Source organism: Delphinapterus leucas, chromosome 6 (genome assembly GCF_059928025.1).
Source record: "Delphinapterus leucas isolate spDelLeu-1000000601 "Yukka" chromosome 6, BTC_Dleu_Yukka2, whole genome shotgun sequence".
In the NCBI taxonomy this organism is placed as follows: Eukaryota; Metazoa; Chordata; class Mammalia; order Artiodactyla; family Monodontidae; genus Delphinapterus; species Delphinapterus leucas.
Genome location: NC_143134.1, coordinates 112,830,374 through 112,840,170, shown reverse-complemented (window position 1 = coordinate 112,840,170; position 9,797 = coordinate 112,830,374).

Below are 9,797 nucleotides of genomic sequence, written 5' to 3'. Positions count from 1 at the left end.
TGGTGGTGGAGCTTCCGTTGAGGCACCTAGCCTTCCTGAAACTCAGTTTCCTCGCCTGGGCAGTGGGAACAACAGTACCTCATGGGTTGTTCAGTGGTTCTCCATGTGTGGTTCAAGAACAGCAACATGAGATACACTGGGGAACTTGTTAGAAATGCAAAGTCTCAGGCTTCATCCCAGACCTACTGCATCGGAAATCCTGAGAGTGGCTCGGCACACTTTTCACAAGCCCTCTAAGTGATTCTGAGGCTGGTTCAAGTTTGAGCATCACCAACCTGTGGGTTGAGGTGAGTGACAGCAGCTCTCACAAAACAAGGGCTCACTGCTGTTGGTTTCCTTTTTTATTTGAGTAGGGGAAGGGAGGAGTTAAAAATAGGACAGCATTGGGTTTCCCTGGTGGCGCAGTGGTTGAGAGTCCGCCTGCCGATGCAGGGGACGCGGGTTCGTGCCACGGTCCAGGAGGATCCCACATGCCGCGGAGCGGCTGGGCCCGTGAGCCATGGCCGCTGAGCCTGCGTGTCCGGAGCCTGTGCTCCGCAACGGGAGGGGCCACAGCAGTGAGAGGCCCGCGTACTGCCAAAAAAAAAAAAAAAAAAATAGGACAGCATTCAGATCACTTCTCTTCCTCTTTGTTTATGTGATCCTCCTTTTTCGTCATAGACTTGGGGGAGGGAACAAGAAACTAATATTTGTCTATTACAAACTGTCTCAGTAGTTTTCCGGATTTCACTTTCCTCTGGAATGAAAGTTCCGTGAAGGCATGGACTTTATTTTCCTCCATGTGTGTGGTATAACTTCTATTCACGCTGGGAATAGGCTGACATTTACAGCTTTGTGAGCAAGATAGCTGAACTCCTCCATACCTCAGTCTCCTCATCCGAGGAGTGGAGATGAGTAACATAATTCATGTAAAATACCTAGAACACAGCCTTCAAATAAGTGCTGTTTTTATTTTTATTATTTTAAAAAATATTTATTTATTTGGCTGCACTGGGTCTTAGTTGCGGCACGCGGGATCTTTAGTTGTGGCATGCAGGATCTATCGAGTTCCCTGACCAGGGATCGAACCTGGGCCCCCTGCATTGGGAGCGCAGAGTCTTAACTGCTGGACCACCAGGGAAGTCCCCCCTTTTTTTTTTTTTTTTTTAAAGAATAAGTGCTGTTTTTATCATCCCCAGGGCCCACAACTGGGCTTGGTGCTTGGTAAGAATTATTGAGTGTTTAATAATGAACATATGGGCACATTGAAGGCCGCATCCTTTCAAGGTAAGAAGTAGTAACTTTTCAAAGATGAAGAAACTAAGACTTAGCAGAGTTAGGTAACTATTCCAAGTTGCATAGCTAGTGGGCAAGGCAGGGTTTAAAATCAGGTCTGTGTAGTTCCAAAATTTGTACTATTTCCATGATGCATGCTAGTTCTTGGTGGAGAAAGCACAATGATCAAATGTCAATAAAATGATCGACTAGAAAAAAGGTAGTGGAGAGAACAGGTTGGAGGAGGAAAAACAGGGAGAGAATTTTAAGAAGAGAGAAAAAGGAGTGAAGCTGGGTGGAGACCTGGGTCTCCTAGGCTGGCCTGTGTTTCATGTCAGAAACTCTTCCGTCTGGACTGTGGCTGTGACCTGCAATGTACCCCCGAGGCATCCCCCTTTCCTCCATGACTCCACAAAGGCCCTTCCTCCCAAAGTCCCTTTATACCCCCCGCCCACACTGTCACCCACATCCAGCTACAGGTGGCAAAGATTGGGAGTGCAGTGAACATGAACTCTGGCCCTCTCCCTGACCAGCTGTGTGCTCTAGAATAAGTCTATTCCTCTCCCAGGGCCTCAGTTTCCCCACTTGTAAGATAAGAGGTTGCATTAGATGATTTTGTAAGACATAGTGAGCTCTCAAATTTTATGAATCAATGAATTTTAAAGAATCTACTGTTACCATCACACTATCATTCTGTATTGATATTTGGTTTAATTTAATGAAAAATGTAAACTTTTTCCTTAGTTGTGAGATCTGAAAGTCCCGGTGACTTGAATGACCTTGTCTTCCTTTCCCGTAGGGTAACCCCATCTTCAGCATGTGTGGTTGCCCGAGTATTTGTTTACACATTAGACTATGAAGTCTTTGGGGACAGGGAGTGTGTCTCATCATTTCAAGTCTCTGACCTGAGTTGACATAAGTGAATGTTTGCTGCTTAAGTGGGGAAGATCCCCAAGGCTGGAGTAGGCTGGAATTCACCACAATAAGGTAGAAGACTGTTACATAGCTTTTCCAGGCGCGTTATATGTTTTTTTTTTCCGGCAGCATTTTTATTTGTTTTATTTTATCTTTTTTATTAGTTATACATTTTATACACATTAGTGTATATATGTCAAGTGTTATATGTTTTTAATCAGAGGTGTACTACCTATGCTCACTGAGACCCAGATAACAAATTCAAGTTAAGCTCCCAGCCCTGCCAAAGCCTGTGGAAATGCTGGTTATAACCGATATGACCACATGGTGGCAGCAGAGGAGAGGGAACGAATTCCTTGTGTGTGTGCTGTTAAATCAGCAGAGCCACAGACTTTGGGACCTGAGGGTGATGTCTAGCACCATATACGAATCATTTTATTTACTTATTTTCTTTCTTTCTTTTTGCGGGCTGCTCCATGGGCCTGCGGGATCTAAGTTCCCTGACCAGGGACTGAACTTGGCCGTGGCAGTGAAAGCCCAGAATCCTAACCACTAGGCCACCAGGAACTCCCCGAATCATTTTAGAGAATTTGTTTTTAGGAAAGAGACCCAGAAAGTACCACATTCACATGCTTTCTTAATGAGTAATGAAGAAAAACAAATATAGTTTCATGAATAAACATACATACACTTAACTTTCATATTATGCTCAGTTAAGGCTGAGGGAAAGTCCGGCCAGGAAGAGAAGAGGAAAGCAGTGGACACCCACCAGTCCCGAGTCCCAAGGACCTCAGGTCAGAGCACAGCGTTTGTGTCCAAATCCCAATCCCGATGTCTTCTTGTCTCTGTCTCCTCTGCTTGTGGCGATGTGAGTGACCAACATGTAGTTTGACTTACTTTGTGCCAGGTCATTGTTCTAAGCACTTGGTATGTATTTTCTTAGATAATTCTTGTAACAACCCCTGAGAGATATTATTACCTTCATTTTATAGTTAAGCAATTTGCCCAAGGTCAATCATCTAGTAAACAGTCAAGTCAGGACTTAAACCCAGAACTTGGAGTTCAGGAGTCAGGATCTTAGTACTGTTTGGCAGCCTTTCCTATGAACAGGCTTTAATACTGTTCACCCAGAAAGACTTCTGGAAAGAGATGAGGGGTGCCTGTCCAATGGTTGGTGTTATGGACTGAATCGTGTCCACCCTAAATCCCTAACCACTCCCCAAATGTGACCGTAGTTGGAGACAGGGCCTTTCAGGAGGTAATTAAGGTAGAATGAGGTCATAAGGGTGAGGCCCTAATCTGATACGACGCGTATCCTTATAGGAAGAGGCAAAGGCACCAGAGCAGGAAGAGAGCTCTCACCAGAAACCAAACCTGATGGCACCTTGATCTTAGATTTCCAGCCTCCGGAACAGTGAGAAATAAATGTCTACCATTTAAGCCACCCACTCTGTGGTATATTGTTATAGTAGCCAAAGCTGACTAAGACACTGAATCCCAGTAATTTCTACAAATTCAATAGAGAAGAGAGAAATACGATACCTCAAACTTATTTTAAAGGAGAGTTGGCAAGTGTATAGCTGTTAGCAGAACCGATACCATCTTGGGCACTTACAGTTTCTCCTGTCCTTCCGCCGACCCTACCCAGGGCTCTACTGTGCAGTGAATCACTTCTCTGTCGTCAAGGGCTTTGGATGTAATAGATATTGTTTAATAACCATTAGGACCAGGTAGCCTCTACGCTCTGTTAGTCCCCAAACAATGACGAAAAGCTTCCCTAATGTGTTTCCAGCACCCATGTAGCTAGTTACTCATTTATAAATCTTAACTTAGGAATGCACATCCTGTTTCCAAGCACCTACTCCCATGCCCTGGGTTAACTATAAATTGTCCTAAAGGCCCTTTGGTGGTGCTGGGTTCAGCCTCCAATGCTTCTGGATCATTTTCTGCCTGATCCCACCCTGTGAGTAAGTTACCCTACAATAAACTGTGTTGATTATTTGGAACTGCCGTCGTTTTTCGGTCTCAAGATGCCTTCTCAGTTTGATGGGTACTTTTCGTTCCCTCTGCGTCCTCCAACAGTAGGAATCACAGAAACCTCTTCTCTCCAGTGTTCATCATAACTGTCCATGTTTTCCAGAGTTGTATATTTCCTACAGCCTTCATGTCACCTCTGAACACTTCCCAACCAGTTCAGACTTTTTAAAAGCAGGGATGCCATATCCCTTTTGGCAATCTCAAGTTTTACATGATTTAGGTCAGTGATTCTATTGGTGTGCCCCGCAGACCACCTGCATCAAAATTGCCTAGCGTGTTTATTCAAAACTCAGTCCCATCCCTGGTGGCGCAGCCTGCCAATGCAGGGGACAGGGGTTTGAGCCCTGGTCAGGGAAGATCCCACATGCCGCGAAGCAAGTAAGCCCGTGAGCCACAACTACTGAGCCCGTGTGCCACAACTACTGAAGCCTGAGCACCTAGAGCCCATGCTCCGCAACAAGAGAAGCCACCGCAATGAGAAGCCTGAGCACCGCAATGAAGAGTAGCCCACGCTCACCGCAATGAGAGAAAGCCTGCGCAGAGCAACAAAGACCCAACGCGGCCAAACAAAAACAAAAACAAAAACGCAGTCCCAGCCCTCACCCAGGCCCTACTGATTCAGAAAGTTTGGGGGTGGAGAGTAGAATGTGCATTTTAATAAGCGTGCCATGTGAGTCTGATGCGTGGTCAGTAGATTTGGATAAGAAGCGGGTGAGGGGAGGGCTTTTATCGTTTCAGCCCAGAGACAGATCTGTGCTCAAATAATGATTCTACCACTTTCTAGTTTGGAGCCTTGGGCAAGTTACCTCCCTGAGCTGCAATTTCCTCATCTGTAAAGTGAGCATAATAATGTGTGCTGCACAGATTTTTATGAGTATCAAATGATACGATGAGTGCAAAGCCACCAGCACCAAATCTGGTCTATATTTAGTAAATTTCCTATCTTGTCATTGTGGTTTCTGAGGTCTGTGGTCACTTGATTTCATGATATGTGTGGTGATGGTCTTGGTCGTGGGTTCACCAACTCTCAGTTGTTCTGTGTTTCCTAGAGAGGGGGAGGGGTGGGATGGTGGTGTCTGTCTATGTGTGGGGTCTGGCTACTCGCCAAATAGGCTGACTTGATCAGTTGTGCTCATTTTATCCTTCCAGCCTTTGCTAATTTCCATTTCCCTTCCCAGGAGGGAAGAGCTGAAAATGTTCCAGGGTAGGTTGAATCTGGGAGTGATTACAAAGTCCCCCCAAGAAGGCAACCAAGAGATGACCCTGACTCTCCACAGAGAAAAAATTGATCTCGTTATGAGATCTGAAAGGGGGAGGAATGGCTCTACTTCCAGGAGCACCTCCTCAAATGGAAAGACATGACTAATTCCCTCAAAGATTGGCAGAGCCTTGAGGGCAGAAACATGCTCAAAACAAGAATGTAAATCCCCAAAAGCAGAGAGAGAAAGCAAGTGTGCATTGGCAGCTCAGTCCTCAGGGCATTGAAGGCGCCGGGATGCGCTCCACTGGAGACAGAGGCAGGTATCAGAAACGGTTACGGGAGCTTCATCGGCTTGCTGTTACTGTGTAACACATCACTCCCAAAACTCAGTGGCTTAATATTTTCACTCCAGTGTCAATGGGATAGCCTGGGCTTGTTCTTGTGTTTGCAGGTCAGCTGGGGGCTCTGTTCTGCGCTGGTCTTGCCTGGGTCACCTTGACTGGAGCTGCTCTGCTCTGTGTGTGTTTTATTCTCTGCTAGGGACCAGTGGGCTAGCTGAGCATGTCCTTCTCATGACAAAGAGAGAAACACAAGAGAACAAGCCGAACACCTTAGCTTCTTTTAATGCCTGTGTCATGCCTCCTAATATCTTATTGGCCAAAACAAGGTGGATGGCTGAACCCAGGGTCAGAGATGGAAGGCAAGGTTATGTGGCCAAGGATTCGGGGATGGGTGAACTGGAGCTATTAATGTCAGCTATCAGAATCCTCAACTCTCCCTTCAATGACTCCCAATCTCCAGTCATTGCTCCCTCTTTGATGCTTCTATAATCTGCATTGTAGTTATGTATGTGAGGGCAAGGACTGTCTATAGCCCTAATGCCCAGTATGTAATCATAACAGAGAGAGAGAGAGAGAGAGAGAGAGAGAGAGAGCAAAAAGGGAAGGAAGTAGGAACACAAGTAACAAAAAAGAGAAAACAGGGCAGGCACATCAGGGTAAAGGGAGCAGAGGAAACAGGACAAAAGAGACATGAAAAGGGTAAGTTAGGGAAGCACCGCTGGTTCAGAGTGAGCTAAATTGCTTGCTGATAAACAGTTTCTGGGAATATTGATCCGTTCCTAGTATTGTAAAGCAGTCATTTTCACAATGAGAAAGAGTCTTTATGTTTTAATTTTCACGTCTAATGGCTGCATTTTCCCTGTGGCAGCCCTTGCATGAAAGAAGACTTGGGCTATAGAAATTTTTTTGGTCCCCTTAGGAGTAATCAATTTACCATTTATGATCAGAGCCTCTTTCACTACTAAGATCTCTCCAATTGCTGTACCTCTGGAATGAAGGCTGAAACTTTATAATGCAGAAAGATTGCATTAGAAACGAGGCTGGAAAGGCAGACTCAAATTCTTTTCTTGAAATGTAATTGTTTATTTTTTCTGGATGACGTGGTTCCTAGTGCCACGTATTATCAGAATAAACCGAAGGGTTGGTGATATCAGTGCTGGGAGGATAGGCTAGGTTGATTCTGAAATGGTGAGAAGTCATTTCAGGACAACGTCAGGGAATGTGGTGGGTGAAGAGAAGCAGATTTCCTTGTGCAGCTCAAAGTCCTTCTGAAGAGGGACTGCAGGTTCCCTGGAGCTGAAGCAACCTCCCTGGGATCAGTGTCATCTCTTCCAAGGGAACCGCTTGGAAGTGAGTCAATCATTTGCATACCTTTGCTTAAGGTGTTAAAAATTATTCATGTGAAAAAGATGCAGGCGTAATTCTTCAGTGGATTTATGAACTCTTTAGTGGTTTTTCTTGACTGGGGATGGGGGAAGGATTCCTCTTCTTGTCTCCAGGTCAGTATCATTTTTTAGGGCTTCCTGAGGTAAAACAAGAGGCCAGGTCCAGGTGCGGGTGGGATGGGAATGGGGCCCGGGGACGCATAGGCCTGGTGACTGAGGCTATCTATGTGCCCACCATTCCCCTCTCTTGCCTGTCTTACTGGGGGTCTGGAACTGATAGGCATCATCTAGCCCGGCGCCTGGCACATAGAAGATGGTCCATAACTATTTATTAACTTGAGTGACAGTTTGTGGTGTGGTAGAGAGAGCATGATACTGAGAGTCAGGAGAACTGGGACTTAAATTGGCTGGTGGAGCAAACCAGGACAAGCCTCCTTTCTTTTCCGAGCCTCAGTTTCCCTACATTCAAAGTGGGGATTTCTCTCTGGGCCATCGTGAGACCTGAGAACACTTGTGATACTGATCACAGTCATCCCTTAGAAGGCACTGACCGCGCTGGGGCAGAGACCGCGTGCCTTGGTCAGAGGCCAAGGGCAGAGGCCAGGCTGTGCTACAGCGTGGGTAGTGGCGACCACCCCCCTGCAGAGCTGTGGCCTCTTTGGGGGGCTGACACCTGAGTAGGATGACCAAGTCAAGGCTGGCAGCCCAGAAGAAAGAAGCATCGACCGTCCCCTGAGCCCCAGAGGACCCCTTTCCCCTTACACACAAATATCACCTGGAAGGAGAACAGAGGACAGACAAGGTGACAGCATAGCACATGCATATTCTCTGTCCAGGTTCTAGAGACACAGAGAGAACTCAGGCAAGGTCCCCGATGGCCAGGAGATGACCCACATTACGCCATAGGGCGGGGCTGATGGTACAGGTGTTGAATGGGTGATAAGCACCACGACCAGTGTGTTTGTGAAACTTTAGAGAGGTGGAGGGAGGAAGCAGTTGCGGGACTATTGATAGAGTAGCGAGGATCTGGCATCAACCTGGGCCTGCGGGTGCGGGTGGAAGGAAGGTGGCCCGGGAAGGAATGGTCTCATGTTATTGCAGGACCAAGCGATAGGGTGCTGGCGGGCCTAGCCATTGACTCTGTGTGACCCGGGCAGGTCCCTTAACCACTCTGGGTCTCAGTTTCCCAATTTATCAAGTGAAGGGGTTGTCTTAGATCAGGGGCCCCTCAGGGCACCGAGGAAGAGCATCAGGGGGAGGCTGAGAAGATGGGCTCCAGGCCTCTGACCCTTGTTCCATCTACACTGTACAGCTTTTCCCCCTTCATTTTGGATAGTATGTTTCTGGGTAAGATTTCATTGAAGAAAAGAGTTGTGCTTTTCTGTTTTGTTTTGCTTTCTAAAGCCACCGGTCTAAAGACCTTTAAGTTTCCTTTCAGCCGTAAACAGCGTAGGATAGCAGTTCCAGGGCCAGGTGGTGGCAGGCTCGTTAGTGGGAGCTGGGAGGGACAGCTAACCCAGCCCTAGGACCTCTGCAGCCGCCCTCCTCTCTAGAAAGGGGGGTGGGGAGGGGAGGCAGGTGGGGTGCCAGAGTGGGTACAGATTTCTGGGAAAGACGGACAGAAAAGCTCCCTGCTTCGTAAACCTGTTTGGTAAAAATTTGGGCTCACTGTGAGGGCCTTTCAGACCCCAAAACGGGTCCTTACCCGAGACAGTACACCTGCCCTGGTCTTGGGTTTCTTCCTGCAAGTTCTTCCACTGAGGCTCCCAAAGCCGGGGCCTGAGTTCTATGGGGCCCTGGGAAAATGCAGCTGAGGGGCCTGAGGAGCAGAAGAGCTTGCTCGGGCTCTGCTACTGACTAACTCAGCACCTTCGAGCCTCCATTTCCTCACTCGTAAAGTGGCAATAAAAGTACCCGCGCTTTTTGTGGGTAAAAATAAGTGAAGTGCGGGGACTTCCCTGGCGGTCCAGTGGTTAAGACTCCACGCTTCCAATGCGGGGAGTGTGGGTGTGGGTTCGATCCCTGGTCAGGGAACTAAGATGCCACGTGGCCAAAAAATAAAAATTAAAAAAAGAAAGTGAAGTGCAGACATACTATAAAAACTTTAAATATTACCTCTTCCATCTGCTCCTAATACCTGTGCCCCGTCCCTTCTCTGCCTTGCTTAATTTAATTCAATTTATTGATTTACGGTTCATGCCTAAAGCATACTCCTAGTACAGAATGCCAGGGGTAGCTGAACGGGCAGCATCATAGCAAACAAGTACAAGAACAAAGGGTTAGACAAATGGACAGCTTCTAAGTACCCATGAACATAAAAATTACAGTCATTATTCATCTCAGATTCCCAGAGTGCCTCCTATGTGCCAAACTGGGTTCACTAGGTGAGGTCAACCCCTGACACATGGGTATGTGAATTTTTGTCTCTGTCTCAGACAGTTGAGAAGAAGTCAGTGTTTTGAGAAAACATGGTGATGTGATGGAAAACAAAGTGCCAATTCCCCAGAGCAAGACCTGGGTGGCATAGCCTCCCATACAGCTTTAAGCCCTATACAGCAGAAAATGGTAGCATGCTCTGCAAATGCCTGGGAGTGACTGTTAGAAGAGGGCATGATGTGGCCGAAAGGGCCCAGGTTTTGCCACCTAAAAATGGTGTAAACTTAG